This window comes from Nannospalax galili, unplaced genomic scaffold (assembly GCF_000622305.1).
Source record: "Nannospalax galili isolate Female #2095 unplaced genomic scaffold, S.galili_v1.0 scaffold344, whole genome shotgun sequence".
Taxonomy (NCBI): domain Eukaryota; kingdom Metazoa; phylum Chordata; class Mammalia; order Rodentia; family Spalacidae; genus Nannospalax; species Nannospalax galili.
Genome location: NW_008352153.1, coordinates 754403 through 768291, shown reverse-complemented (window position 1 = coordinate 768291; position 13889 = coordinate 754403). Strand labels below are relative to the sequence as shown.

The 13889-nt window shown below is 41.5% G+C and overlaps 1 pseudogene; it reads left to right on the top strand.

Moving 5' to 3' along the window:
* Positions 1-8589: 8589 nt before the first annotated feature.
* Positions 8590-8983, top strand: LOC103746766 (annotated as a pseudogene).
* The last annotated feature ends 4906 nt before the right edge of the window (positions 8984-13889 follow it).

Here is a 13889-nt window from a genome sequence, read left to right as displayed (position 1 = left end):
GGCTAGGGACATTTAAATTCAGTTTAAAGATTTGATTATTAAAGAGAAACTTTGTTTTTGAGGTAATAAATTTTGGTGGGGCGAATCCTGTTGGAAACAGTATTCTTACTTTGTTAAGGACTTGTAGAAAAGACATATACTTGAACCATATTAGAAGTATGTGATTAGTACTTTTGTCCAAACAGGCTCTCATGATCTACCAATCAGAATGGAAGATGAGTTGTCTGTCATTTTTTACACACACACACACACACACACACACACACACACTGTTGCTAAAACTCCTTTCCTGGGGCAGATGTAAACAATACCCACCCCTCCTCCCAAGGTCTCAACAACATACTGATTTATAATTCCACCCAACTTCACTCTGGGAAACTAATGAGTCTATTGGATTTACTCACAGAGCAATGGATGAGGAGTTACTTACAGGAATGTGGGTGCTCCCTCCCTGAGGCCACACTAGAAAGCCTGTACCCATCAAGCAGGTGTGGACAGAGCCCTCTCCCCCAGTCTTCCCCAGTCTTCCTTAGTCTTATCTAAGGCCATACATGCCCACCACAGGATTGTAGGGAGTAGCCAGATGCCCAGGTAAAAGTCCCATGACCCTTCCCTGCCCCTCCTTCAATGAGCAAGCCCTGTTGTGATTTGCTAGTGAGCACAGCTGAACCTAGGAGATGACATTTGTCTGGCTCAGAGGACAGTCCTATACAACACACACACACATACACACACACACACACACACACACACACACACACACACACAAAGGAGTAAGAAACTAAATCACAGAATTCTCCTTGCTGACTGCCAATTGGTTCATAAATATTTGAGTTTTATGGTAAAAGATTTTGTTAAAATCATTTCTAATGTCCTACAGTGTTCTAAGTTTTGGTTATATGTTGTTCAAAATTGCTTCCAAGTCTTTAGACAAAGACTCAAGTGAATAGATTTTTTAAATTATTTTTTTAAATTTTATGTGTATGAGTGTATTGCCTGCATGTATGTGAGTGCACCCATGTCATGCAATGACGCAGAGGTCAGAAGAGGGCTTCAAATTCCCCTGGAGCTAGAGTTAAGGATGGTTTGTAACTGCCATGTGGGTGTGGGAATCAAACTCGGGTCCTCTGCAAGAGCAGTCAGTGCTCTTAACTACTGAGCCACCTCTCCAGCCCCATGAATAGATTTTTTTAAATTTCAACTTTTAAAATATATTTTATATTTCTATTTTTAATATTTTATTATTTTTATAACAAATAAATTGATTGTATCACCTGTATGTGTGTGTAAGTGCCCAAGGAGGTCAGAAGGGGGCATCAGATCCCCTGGAACTGGAGCTACAGATGGTTGTTAACCACCATGTAGGTGCTAGAAATCGAACCCGGGTCCTCTGCAAGAGCAGTCAGTGTTCTTAACCACTGAGCTATCTCTCCAGCCCCAATATATTTTATATTTCAAACAGCTAGAAGACTGTGAATGCTTTCATCATTAAAAAAAGATTAAGTGGGCTGGAGAGATGACTCAGCAGTAAAGAACACTTGTTGTTCTTGCAGAAGATCCAGGTTCAAATCTCAGTACCCACATGGCAGCTAACAACTGTCTGTAATTCCAGTTCCAGGGGATCTGACAGCCTCTTCTGTCCTCTGTGGGCATTGCAATGAGACACGAGCACACTTACTTACATGCAGGCAATACACTCATACATATAAAAAAATAATAAAAAATAAAATATTTTTAAAAAAGATTAAGTGAGGAGAAAGATATATTTAAACTGATTTAAACATTATATAATATGTACACATTTCAAAACATCATATGGCACCCCATAAATATGCATAATTTCTATTTACCAGCTAAAAGTAAATTTTAATTTAAAATCTCAGCTTCTGAGCTTGAACCTTTCACAGAACTATTATTATTGAAAACTGAACTGACAGACAAAACCAGCTACATTATTTAAGGACTCACTGCAATTTGAAAAAGCTTTTGTTCAAAAATTAAGAATTCCAAAATGGGGGGACTGGAGAGATAGCTCAGAGGTTAAGAACACTGACTGCTCTTGCCAAGGACCCGTGTTTGGTTCCCAGCACCCACATGGCAGCTAACAACTGTCTGTAACTCCAGGGGAATCTGTAATTCCAGGGGAATCTGACACTTTCTTCTGACCTCTGTGGGCATTGCACAACACGGGTGCACTTACATACATGCAGACAATACATTCATACACATAAAATAAAAATAAATAAATAAAATATTTTTTAAAAGAATTCCAAAATGGAAATTGAAAGAAGTGATTGTCTAGCATGTAGGAGGCCCTAGGTTTGATCTCCAGAGCTAAAAATAACCATTATAATTTCCAAACGGCGAGGGCAGAGTCTTAGGCCAAGTGCGGGCCCTTCTCAGCTCTGAGCTCTGTGCGGTGGCTTCACAGATCACAAGCCCAGGGCCATCTTCACAAACAGGAAATACTTGAGATTTACCCTGCAAAAACAAGGGAGCAATGTGAGCTCGAATGAGTGCAAGATTTAATTTTGAAATTCTGTAATTGTGTCCTGGACTATGTCAACCTGTAAGAAGAACACTTTGATAGTAATCCTCTTTTTATTTGGACAAATTTAAATTCAGTCCGAGAATAGAGTGCAATTGAGAAGGTCACAGTTTTGAATCATCTAAATTTGGTGAACCATTCAGAAGAATTATAAATAGAGATTACTTATTGGCAAGCTGTATCATAGACATTTTGTCAAAGAAAGGCACTTGAATAGAGACCAAAATTACCTGAGAAAATATTTGGGCTGTGTTAGTTACACATTTCAATATATTAAGTACTTATTCTGAGCCTAGCCTTTGGTTTTCAGAATAGCTTTCAGTTTACAAGTTACCACAACACTGTACAGTATTTTCCCCATTAAATATATCATGGTCTACAGGAAAGAGTCAATTGAAGTATCAACAATTTCAAGCATATTAAACCTCAAATGCAGAAGATTTTTTGGAAAACATTTTTAAAGTAAAACTAGTGAAAAATACTTTTTTCAGAAAAATACCATGACAGATGGGCAGAAAAACTGACTAAAGTACGCAATGAAATGTGTAATTATGTCTCAAGAATAATTATCTTGACAAAACTTTGTAAATACGCAAATAATGTTCATAAAGTATATTTTACATGTGTTTCTTCAAAAGAACTTTATCTTTGAAAACAGTTTCCAAGTAGAATATCTTTAATATATTTATTATTTTTAGTTAATGGGTATGAGTATATTGCCTGCATGTATGTAAGTGCACCCAAGTCATGCAATGCCCACAGAAGTCAGAAGAGGGTGTCGGATTCCCAAGAAACTGGAGTTATGGAGGGTTGTTAGCTGCCATGTGGGTGCTGGTACTTGAACCTAGGTCCTCTGTAAGAGCAGCCAGTGCTCCTTAACTGCTGAGCCATCTCTCTAGCCCCCTCTGAGTAGAATATTTTTATAAGGCCCCAATGCGGAAGTCAATTTTCTGGTCAATAAGTAAACCTTTTAGAAAAGTTATCATTTTAACTATTATGTTTCCTTCACTGTCTAAGTTTCCAGATTTGAGTCACAGGGGTACCCTAGTAATCATAGTAGCCATTATTTTTAGATAGTCCCCAATTTATGGGTTTGGTTTTATGATGATGTGAGACCAACATGCATTCAGTAGCAACCATACTTTGAATTTTGACTGTTTCACAGCTGTATTAGTTACTTTTCACACTTCTGGAACCAAATACCTGATGACAAGAAGCAACATGAGGGAAAAAGGATTTGCTTGGGCTGAGTTTGAGAGGCTACAGTCTATCACGGCAGAAAAGCATGGTCGAGAGATGTGAGGCCTCTGGTCACAGTGTGTGTGCAGTAAGGAAGCAAAGGGAGTTGAATGTTAGTGCCCAGCTAACTTCATAGTCCCCATTTTGATTCAGCCTGGGACCCCCATACATGGCATGGTGCCCCACATTCAGGGTGGCTCTTCCCTCTTCAGTTAAACTTCTATGGAAATACCCTCCCAGACATATCCAGAGGTATGTCTGTCTACCAGGTGATTTCAAATCAAGTCACGTTGACAATGAGATTAACCATCACACCCTCTAGATATTCTTTCCCGTCCTCTCTGAGATTTGGTTGCAGTGACCACAGCTTCTAGTCAGCCATGCCCTCAAGAGGGGGAACAACTGACACTCCTGAGTACTGTGTTACTAAGCTAGGACGCTAGCATGTAGGTTATGTGAGTTCACTACATTTTCAACTCACAGTATCTTCAGCCTCTAACAGGGCTATCAGAACATAACTATCATGAAGTCAAGGACATCTGTACTGACACCTGGTGGAAGCCCAACAGCCCACCATAGCTCAACTGAACATAAAACAGGCCTATGGAAAGAGACACATTAGTATCAACCTAAGTCTCAGTAGGGACACTGCCTTCAGGTGATGCAGTCACACTTTTAACATCACTTGGATTCAAAGGGCTCCAAACTCAGGCCTTGCCTGACTCCCAGACCAGCACATTATAGACTGTCCATTAGATGAGGTCACCAAAGATTCTGATTCAAAAGACAAATTGCTCAGTGATGTTTCTAGGAATAAACCCAGATCTCTGATGCAACCCTCACAAACCTACTGCCTCTAATAAGACTAATTTGTACTGCCTGTCACAGCTGATTAGCTCATGGCTTCACTTTCTAGAACCTTTAATTAAGGGTAACAGAAAAGTCCACTCACTTTCCAGAAAATCCCTGGATCACTAACCATGTCTGTTCAAGGTCCTACAGGGACATCAAGGGAAATCAGACCTGGCTCTTTATCTTCAGACTCCCTCATGAGTGAGGAGGCAAGGGATGACATGTACTATGTAAGTCCCCCTGGGGTCATGGACCGTTACTGCCCTCAGCTCTGTGGGGGCAGAGACAGGTGGAAAGGGAGAAGGAGGAGGCAAGGAAAGGTGGAGGACAGTAACCTGCAGGCTTGGGTTTAAAGCTTCCCAACCCTGAGGAATGTGTGGGTTTGTACTTGTCATAGATGTGACACTATATGTTAGTGAGGACACCTGTCACTAAATACCTAGCATGGATGTTACAGAAATACAAAATGTGCTTACCAAGCTCTCTGGCAGAAAACTCCCCTCAACTTATAAAAACCTTCGATGTTGTCATGTCACTGTTAGATGTGCTTAGGCCATATATATAGCAACAAACAAGACCAAGTGTTATTTAGATAATTGACCAAAGAAATCTGCTTCAAAGTGACTAATACATCAGGAAAATTTATGAAAATGTATTTAATCCCCAAACTCAACAGTGGTACATGTAATGGTTAGCTTTAACCATCAACTTGACACAACCTAGAATCACCTAGAAAGAGAGTCTCATTGAAGGATTGTCTACATTGTATTGGGCATGGCTGTGGGGAGTTGTCTTATTAAGTTAATTGATGTAGGAAGACCCAACATACTGTGGGTGGCACCATTCCCTAGTCAGGGTGTCCTGACTATATAAGAGTGGCGAGATCAAGCTGAGCCTAAGTAAGCAAGCAAGCATACATGCATTCTCTCTATGCTCTTGACTGTGGATGAGATATGGCCAGCTGTCTCAAGAAGCTCCTGCTGCTGTGACTGCTCCATAGTGATGGACTACAACCTGGAATTGTGACTCAAATAAGTCCTTTCTCCCCTAAATTGCTTTCTGTCAAAGTAAATATTCTGATATAGCAACAGAAATGAAATTAGAACAATGTATTTACCTTAATATCCTTCCTTTGCAAAAGGAGACATGAAGCCAGGAGGTATCATATCAACCTAAGAGCCTCTAGGGTCTGAATCAGTCTTCAGGTGCCCACAACACAGTGGAGCCATATTCTGGTGCTTAAGTGGGTGGCTGTGCATACAGGAGGTAAGAGTACATACATCTAGGCAGGGTGTCAGCACCTCTCCTTTGGTATCCCCCATGGGTTTGGATCAAAGACTGCCAGGAGATGTCTAGCCATTACCAAACAAACACAACTACTTTATGTGGCTGATATCAGCTCATTTTGGCAGGCTAAGAAGGGATTTCTTGAAAAGTCATTCAAAGTCTGACTGAACAACTCACTTCAAGGGAATCGTCATATAAGGCAAGATTTTATAAGACGAAACTCTTTGATGAAGTTGGCAAAGAGAATTTTAAGAAATTCCCTTTAGCAGCTATAACAAGAAGCAGGATCTATTGCTTTTTTTTTTGTCCCCTAAATCTGCTCTTCCCAAAGATGTAACAGATCCCTCTTCAATGCCGAAAACAGAAAAGGAAGCATTTCTTTTCTGGAATATCAAGTCTTGCACATATGCTATGGGTTTAATATGGCTAGCATGTGGGAAGGATAAAAACTCATGATTAATTGCCTCCGCTTTTGATGTCTCCCTTCCTCAAAGCCATCATAATAATAGTGGCTAGGGTCGATGCTGTGATGCGCTGCCCAGATTCCCCTTCAGTGCAGAGGCCCTGGTCCCCCAGCTGTCGGAGCATTAGCTGCTGAGGCTCACAGCTGAGTCTGCCTTCAGGCTGTGCTCCAGGCTGAAGGGAGCTACTCTGCCCAAAGTTATACCCTTCTCTGAGAACAGCCTACACTTAGTGACTTGCTGTAGAGTACCAGCTCTCAGGAACCATTCCTCTCTCCAAGATTATTTTGCTGCAACTGCATCATAGTTCAACTCCACTGCCTGTCCAATCCTGAGTCCCTCCTGACTCATGGGAGTTGATCCTGTGCGTACTTCCCAAATAAACTACCTGTATGCACATCTTCATCTCAGAATGTGCTTCCTAGGCAGCCTGACGTAAGACATTAATTACTGGCAGAGCAACTGTGATATATCAGATACTTAATATGCTTTGAATCTAATGCATGCAGCATTTCTACATAGTGGATACCAATTGCATTTTTAGATGGAGTTGCAGCTCAGAAAGGTTGTATTCCTTGCCTAAAGGTTGTGTCTCTTGCCACATCATAAGAGAGTCACCAAGCCAGCTTTCACCAAAAGGCCTCATTAGTTCTTTGACCTTATAGCCACACAGTTTACATGCCATGGCACTATGCTCAGTGACTCTGATCATAGGTATTTTTATGAACTGTAACTTTCATTAAAATAAAAATTACATTTTAAAGCTGAATGGAGTTCGGGTATAAGAAGGTAACACAAGGGGGTCTCTTGGCAGCAATAAAATAAAGTCATTAGTTCAGTTAATAATATTATGCTAATGCCATTTTCCTAGTTTTGAGAGCTACTATGATTGTAAAAAAACATTATTATTAGTGGAGGTTGGGTGACAGGGATAGAGAAATTTACTTACTGCTATTTTTCCCTTCTTGATATAAAATTCTGTTTCAAAATAATGTTTAATTTTTTTAAGCAAAAGAATGAAGCATAAGAGACTGCTTTCAAGAAAAAGTCTTCAAAAGAGGGCTGAAGATATCTTACAATAATTGCTAAAGAAGATTATCAGTCAGCTCTCAGTAAGAATCTCATATGAACCTGTCCCTGATTTGCTGAAGGAGCCTCTTTCCTATGCAAATGAAAAACAAGAGATTACGGGGGACCTTAAGCTGTAATTCTTAGTTGCAATTCTTGTAGCTTCAAATAAAACCATATTTGAAATGTGGGTGGGTTGGGGGGGGCTCAGGAGGCTCCACCTGTAGCTGAGGGGCTATTGGCAGTTGATGGGTGCTTAGGGAAGGGGAGTCATTTTTCTTTGGGGTGTGGCCACTGGTAGGTTGCCCACGTTCTGGTGGATGGCCCCACATCCAGGCACATTTGGACTCGGTGGGTTATAAGAAAAAGAAAAAGGCATGAAGGTGGGAGGGGTATTGGGGAACGGGGGGGGAGCGGGAATGGGCATTGGGGAGGGACATGATCAAGATACATTATATGCATACATAAATTTGTCAAAGAACAGATTAAAAATATTCTTTTTCAAAAACATTTTATTGATTTTAATTTTTTTATTATGTGTATATGTGTGTGTATGTGGGGGTGTGGGGGGGGTATGTACACATGAGTGCAGGTACCCACAGAAGCCAGAGGTATTGGACAGCCCAGGAGCTGGAGTTATAGGGAATTGAACACTGGTCCTCTGGGAGAGCAGCATGAGCTCTTAACCATTGAACCATCTCTCCAGACCCTAAAAAAGATATTCCTTTTTATTTTTTAATATTTTATTTTTTTATGTGTATGAGTGTCTTGCCTGTACGCAGGGAGGTGCACCCTGTTGTACAATGCTCTCTGAGGTCAGAAGAGGGTGTCAAATCCCCTGGAACTGGAGTTACAGGTGGTCATTAGCTGCCATGTGGGTGCTGGGAACCAAATCCAGGTCCCCTTAACCACTGAGCCATTTCTCCAGCCCCTAAAAAAAATTCTCAAAAAAAAAAAAAAAAAAACCCACTGTCTTCTTTTCTTCATGTGAGGTGGTGCATGAATTCCCAGTGATGGCTGTGGGCTCAGCACCTCTGCATGCCCCTCACCATGGTAGGCAACCCATTTGAGGATAGTTTCAATGTGACATTGACCCAATATTCTTGGCTGCATTGTGAGAGCAACTCCTTGAAGATGGACCTCATCTTAGATGCTAACATTCAGATTTGCCTTGTGAACTTAGGTGACAAGTTCTGATTGGTCATAGCTAGTACCGTGTGTGAAGATGGTACCCTGAATGATGGTTACAGATGACAGGCCTTCCAGGGATGACTAGTTTGAGTATGTAATGTATGGGAAAGTGCACAGGACTGAGAGAGAACGAAACTTCTACTGAAGCAGCAACATGCCTCTCTTCATATGTGTCCCGTGAAGCCTGCTCACTAGGCTTCAGGGTGATGCCAGCAACCTACATGGATTTGGAGTCAACACCAGAGCTTATCTGCTGATGAAGAAACTCATTCTGAATCTCGTGGGAAGCCGGTCTTGCTGCTTAGTCACTGAAGTCATGGACATTGGTGAAGTTTGAGTAGAAGTTAGTGGTGTTTGCCTGGGAAAGGGGCTGGGCTCTCTATCCACTGTGGGTGCATCTTTGGCCTGTCTGAATTCGATGGAAAACTGATTGGTCTGCAAAAGGCCAAGTGGGAGAGCTTAAAATGAATCTGAAGTTATTTATATGATTTTTTTAAAAATAAAAGTTCTCTTTTTTAGAAAAAAAGAAAGAAAACTTTTACCAAACACCAAATGCCTTGATTGTATACTTTGTAGCTTCCATTACTGTGGGAAATAAATTTCTATTATTTATGAATTTTTTAAAATAGCATGCTGAAAATAACTCTGCTCCTTTTTCCCTCTAAAAAAGTGGAATCAAATGTTCCTATTGTTCCTTCTCCACACAGCTTCCCGGCCTGGAATTCTAGGAAGAAGGAAGGTTGTAAGGACAGAGAACCTCAGCAGACCTGTCTACCATTCTCCCCCATCAGCCTCCACAGCACTGGCTGCCCCCTTCTGGGATGGCTTTAGCCTCCCACTGTTAGAATCTAAATCCTCCTGGATCTCTAAGCTAAGGGATCAACCAGATGGCAGGTGTTATCTCCTCAAGCCTGTGGCCCAGAGGCAGCTGTCCTGGAAGTCAGCCCAGTTCTTCCTCCCTGGGTGAATCCAGCTATCAGTCAACTAAAGGCAAATGAGTCAGAGATGAAGTGCAGAACAGCAGTTGGAGGTGGAGAGGGTGATGGGTAAAAAGGCCTGGGCACTGGGGATGGGGCTACCGTACCCAGAGAATGGGAGTTGTGTGTGAGGAATGGGGCATACCTGGACAATAATTGCTCAGATAAAACCCCAAAAGAATAAGCAATAAAAGCAAAAATAGATAAATGAGATTGCACTTAAATAAAAAGCTTTTGTACAGCAGAGCACAGAATGAAAAGACACTCAACTGACTAAGGAGAACTATTTACTGTGTGAGAAGCAAATATCCAAAACACATCAGGAAATCAAGTAATTCAGTAACAAGAATACAACCTGACTGAAAAAGGGCAAAGGATTTTGTGATGCTTGGTCCTGATTGCCAACTTGATGGGATTTGGAACCACCTAGGAGACACAGTTCTGGGCATTTCTTTGAAGCTATTTCCAAAGAGCTTTAACTGAGGAGAGAAGCACCATGCTGAATGTGGGCATCAGAATTCCATGGATGAGAATGAATAAAAAGGGAGGAAAAGGAGGAAGCCATCTGAGGCCCAGCATTAACCTCTCTCTGCTACCTAACTATGAACACAATATGATTAGCCATACTCCCACTATCATCTGTGCCATGATGGGCTATATCCCCTTAAACTATGAGCCAATCAAACCCTTCCTTCTTTAAGTTGCTTGCATCTGGTATTGTGTTGCAGTAACAGTAGTCATAGTAATAATGACTAATTTATATTACATATTAATTACCTCATGCATTTTTCTAAGTTGTATATGAATTAATGAACATCTCATATTTATATATATATGTATATATATTAAATACAGATATTAGCCACAAAAACACCAAGTTATGTATTTCCAATAAATCCTATAGCTTCATGTCTCACATCTGGGTTTATGATGGAATCCTCTGGGCTCCAGAGGCCTTTGGTAACCCTTCTTTTCCAGATCTTTTGCCTCAAGTACACACTTTCTTTGTGCCTGCAGCTTTCCTCTGTGGACATCTCATGACTCTGGCATTCCCAGCATCTTGGGGTCTCCATTATGGCTTAGGCTTCACTTTCACAACTTCATGCAGTGACTCTCAGGGCCTCCTTGCAGGTACTCCTGGTCAACAGCTTCAAAAGATGGAGAGAGAGTGGGTTTGGCCCTCCATCGGGGTAGCTGCTCGGAGCTCAGCAGACCACCAGAGAGAGTGGGGTTCTGGCCTCCCTCTGGCCTCCAACTACCAGAGAGCCTGAGAACCCAGGGGACAGCCTGACAGTCTCTGGATCCTGCCTCCACGTGGTGGTGAGCTTCCCCTAATTGTGCCATACCATCCCCCTACCTGAGATTTTGTGAGGCCCCTCCCAAGGCCCCAGAGCAGATCTGGCTTTGGTGGGCTAGGGCTGAGATCCTAGCAGACAGCCTGAGAGTGCAGAGTTCTGGCCACCCTCTGGCCTCTCTCTGGCATAGGGTTGACAACTCACAGGACTGCCTGAGAGAACCTGGATCCTGCCTCCACATGGTGGTGAGCTTCCCCTAATTGCACCATACCATCCCCTACCTGGGATTTTGTGAGGCCCCTCCCAAGGCCCCAGGGCAGATCTGGCTTTGGCAGGCTAAGGCTGGGATCTCAGCAGACCACCAGAGAGTACAGAGTTCTGGCCCCCCTCTGGCCTCCCTCTGGCATAGGGTTTACAATGCACAGGACTGCCTGAGAGAACCTGGATCCTGCCTCCACATGGTGAAGGAAGCCTGAGTATACCTTACTGGAACCTGAATTGGGCTTCTGTGGGTTCCCCTGAATAGCTTATCTGAATCAGTTCCCTCCAAAATAAACCTGAAAGAACCTGAACCCTGTACCAACCAGTTTTACATAACCAATAAAAAAAGGATCTAGGCACCTGGATAATAGAAACAGAAGCACACATCAAGTTAATTCTCATATCAGAATCATAAACAACAAAAGAAATTCACATGCCAAGACCACAATGAAAGAACAATAAAATGGAAAGCCAAAACACTATGTCCCCACCAAACCCCACCAATCCTGTAGAAGAGTTCCACAAGGAGAACCCCCTAGAGATAACCCAGGGCACTGAATTTAAAAGAATAATCATAAATATGATCAAGGAATTCAATGAATTTAAAGAACACATGAACAAAGAAATCAAAGAGCTAAAAGAAGATAGGGATAAACTGCTGAATGAACTCACAAAAGAGATAGAAACACTGAAGAAAACTCAGGGAGAAATGAAGAAGGAAGTGCAAAACTCAATAAATCAACTTGAAACAACAGGGAAAAGCCTCACCTCTAGAATGAACGAAATGGAAGACAGAATATCAACACTGAAGGATAAAGCTGAAGAATTGGACCATGCAAGCAAAGAGTATGGAAAATTTAAAAAAAACACAGGAATGGAATATGCAAGAGATGTGGGACACCATGAAAAGACCAAAATCATTAAAAAAAAAACCCCATTATTTTAGAGCTGGGGTGATGGCTCAGTGGGTAAGAGTGTTGGCTGCTCCTCTAGAAAACCCGAGTTCAGTTCCAAGCACACATATTGGGCTGCTCCAAACCATCTGTAACTCTAGCTCCAGGGAATTTGACACCCTCTTCTGGCTTCCATGGCACCCACATACATGTGGAACACAAACACAGATGCATACATACTCATAAACAAAAATGTACAAATTAAAAAGAAAGCATGACTGAGGGTGGGTTTGAACTTACATCGGTGTAGCGGTTCTGATCTCAGCCCACCACCAGAGAGTGCTGAGTTCTGGCCTCCCTCTGGCAGAGGCCTGAGAATGCAGGGGACTTCCTGAGAGCCCCTTGATCCTGCCTCCACATGGTGTTAAGCGTCCCCTAATTGTGCCATACCCATCCCCCTACCCATGGATAATGAAACAAAATAAATAAAGGTATAATCTAGGAAACACAAAATTACACAGAGAACACAAACAGTAATCAAAATGATGGCAAGTAATACACACCTTTCAATAATAACCTTAAATATCAGTGGACTGAACTCCCCAGTCAAAAGATACAGGCTAAGCAAATGGACTAAGAAACAAAATCCATCTCTTTGCTGTCTGAAAGAAACCCTGTCTTCAAGGACAGGCACTACCTTAAGGTAAAAGGATGGGAAAGAATATTCCAAGCAAATGGCACTAAGAAACAAGCAGGGGTTGCAATTCTAATATCTGACAAAATAGACTTCAAAGTAAAACTAATCAGAAGAGATAAGGAGGGTCACTTCATGCTGATCAAAGGAACAGTGAACCAAGAAGACATTACAACCCTTAACATATATGCACCAAATTCTGGTGTACCCAAATTCATAAAAACAACACTACAGGACTTTAAGACACAGATTAACCCCAACTCAGTAATAGTAGGGGACTTCAATACCCCACTGTCTCCATTAGACAGGTCAACTGGACAAAGAACAGAGAGACATGGAAATTAAATGATACCATACATCAAATGGACCTAATAGGCATCTTTTGATTATTCCACCCAAGCACCAAAGAATACACTCTCTATTCAGCACCTCATGGAACTTTTTAAAAAACTGACCACATACTGGGCCACAAAACAAACCTCAACAAATACAAAAATATTGAAATAACTCCATGCACTCTATCAGACCACAAAGCAATAAGGCTCAAAATCAACACTGGACAAAGCGCTAGTCACTACACAAACTCGTGGTGACAGGTTTAACAATCCTGCTCTCCCACTCTGCCCCCCCTTTAAAAAAATGCATCTTCCTGCCTTCTGCAGGTAGCAGAAGACTCCCTTTTTAAAAGACCCCAGCTCACGACCTGGACAGACATTTTCCCTGCCCAGAAGGAAATCTATCCCATGTGTTCCTTTGCTAATAAACTCTGCTTTCTCCTGATCAACCCTATTCATCATACGGCTACTTTTTATCTATCAAATCCCAAACCCAGCATAAGAGAAGAAATAAAATCAGAGCAGAAATTAATGAAATAGAAACAAAGAAAACAATACAAAGAATCAATGAATCTAAGAGCTGGTTCTTGAAAAAATAAACAAGATAGACAGACCTGTAGCCCAGTTAACCAAAAGAAAGAAAGAGCAAATCCAAATCAACAAAAAATTAGAGATGAAAGGGGAAACATCACAACAGACACCCAAAAGATCCAAAGATCATAAGGGAATATTTTTAAAATTTATATGCTACTAAATCTGAAAGTCTAAAAGAAATGGATGGATATCTG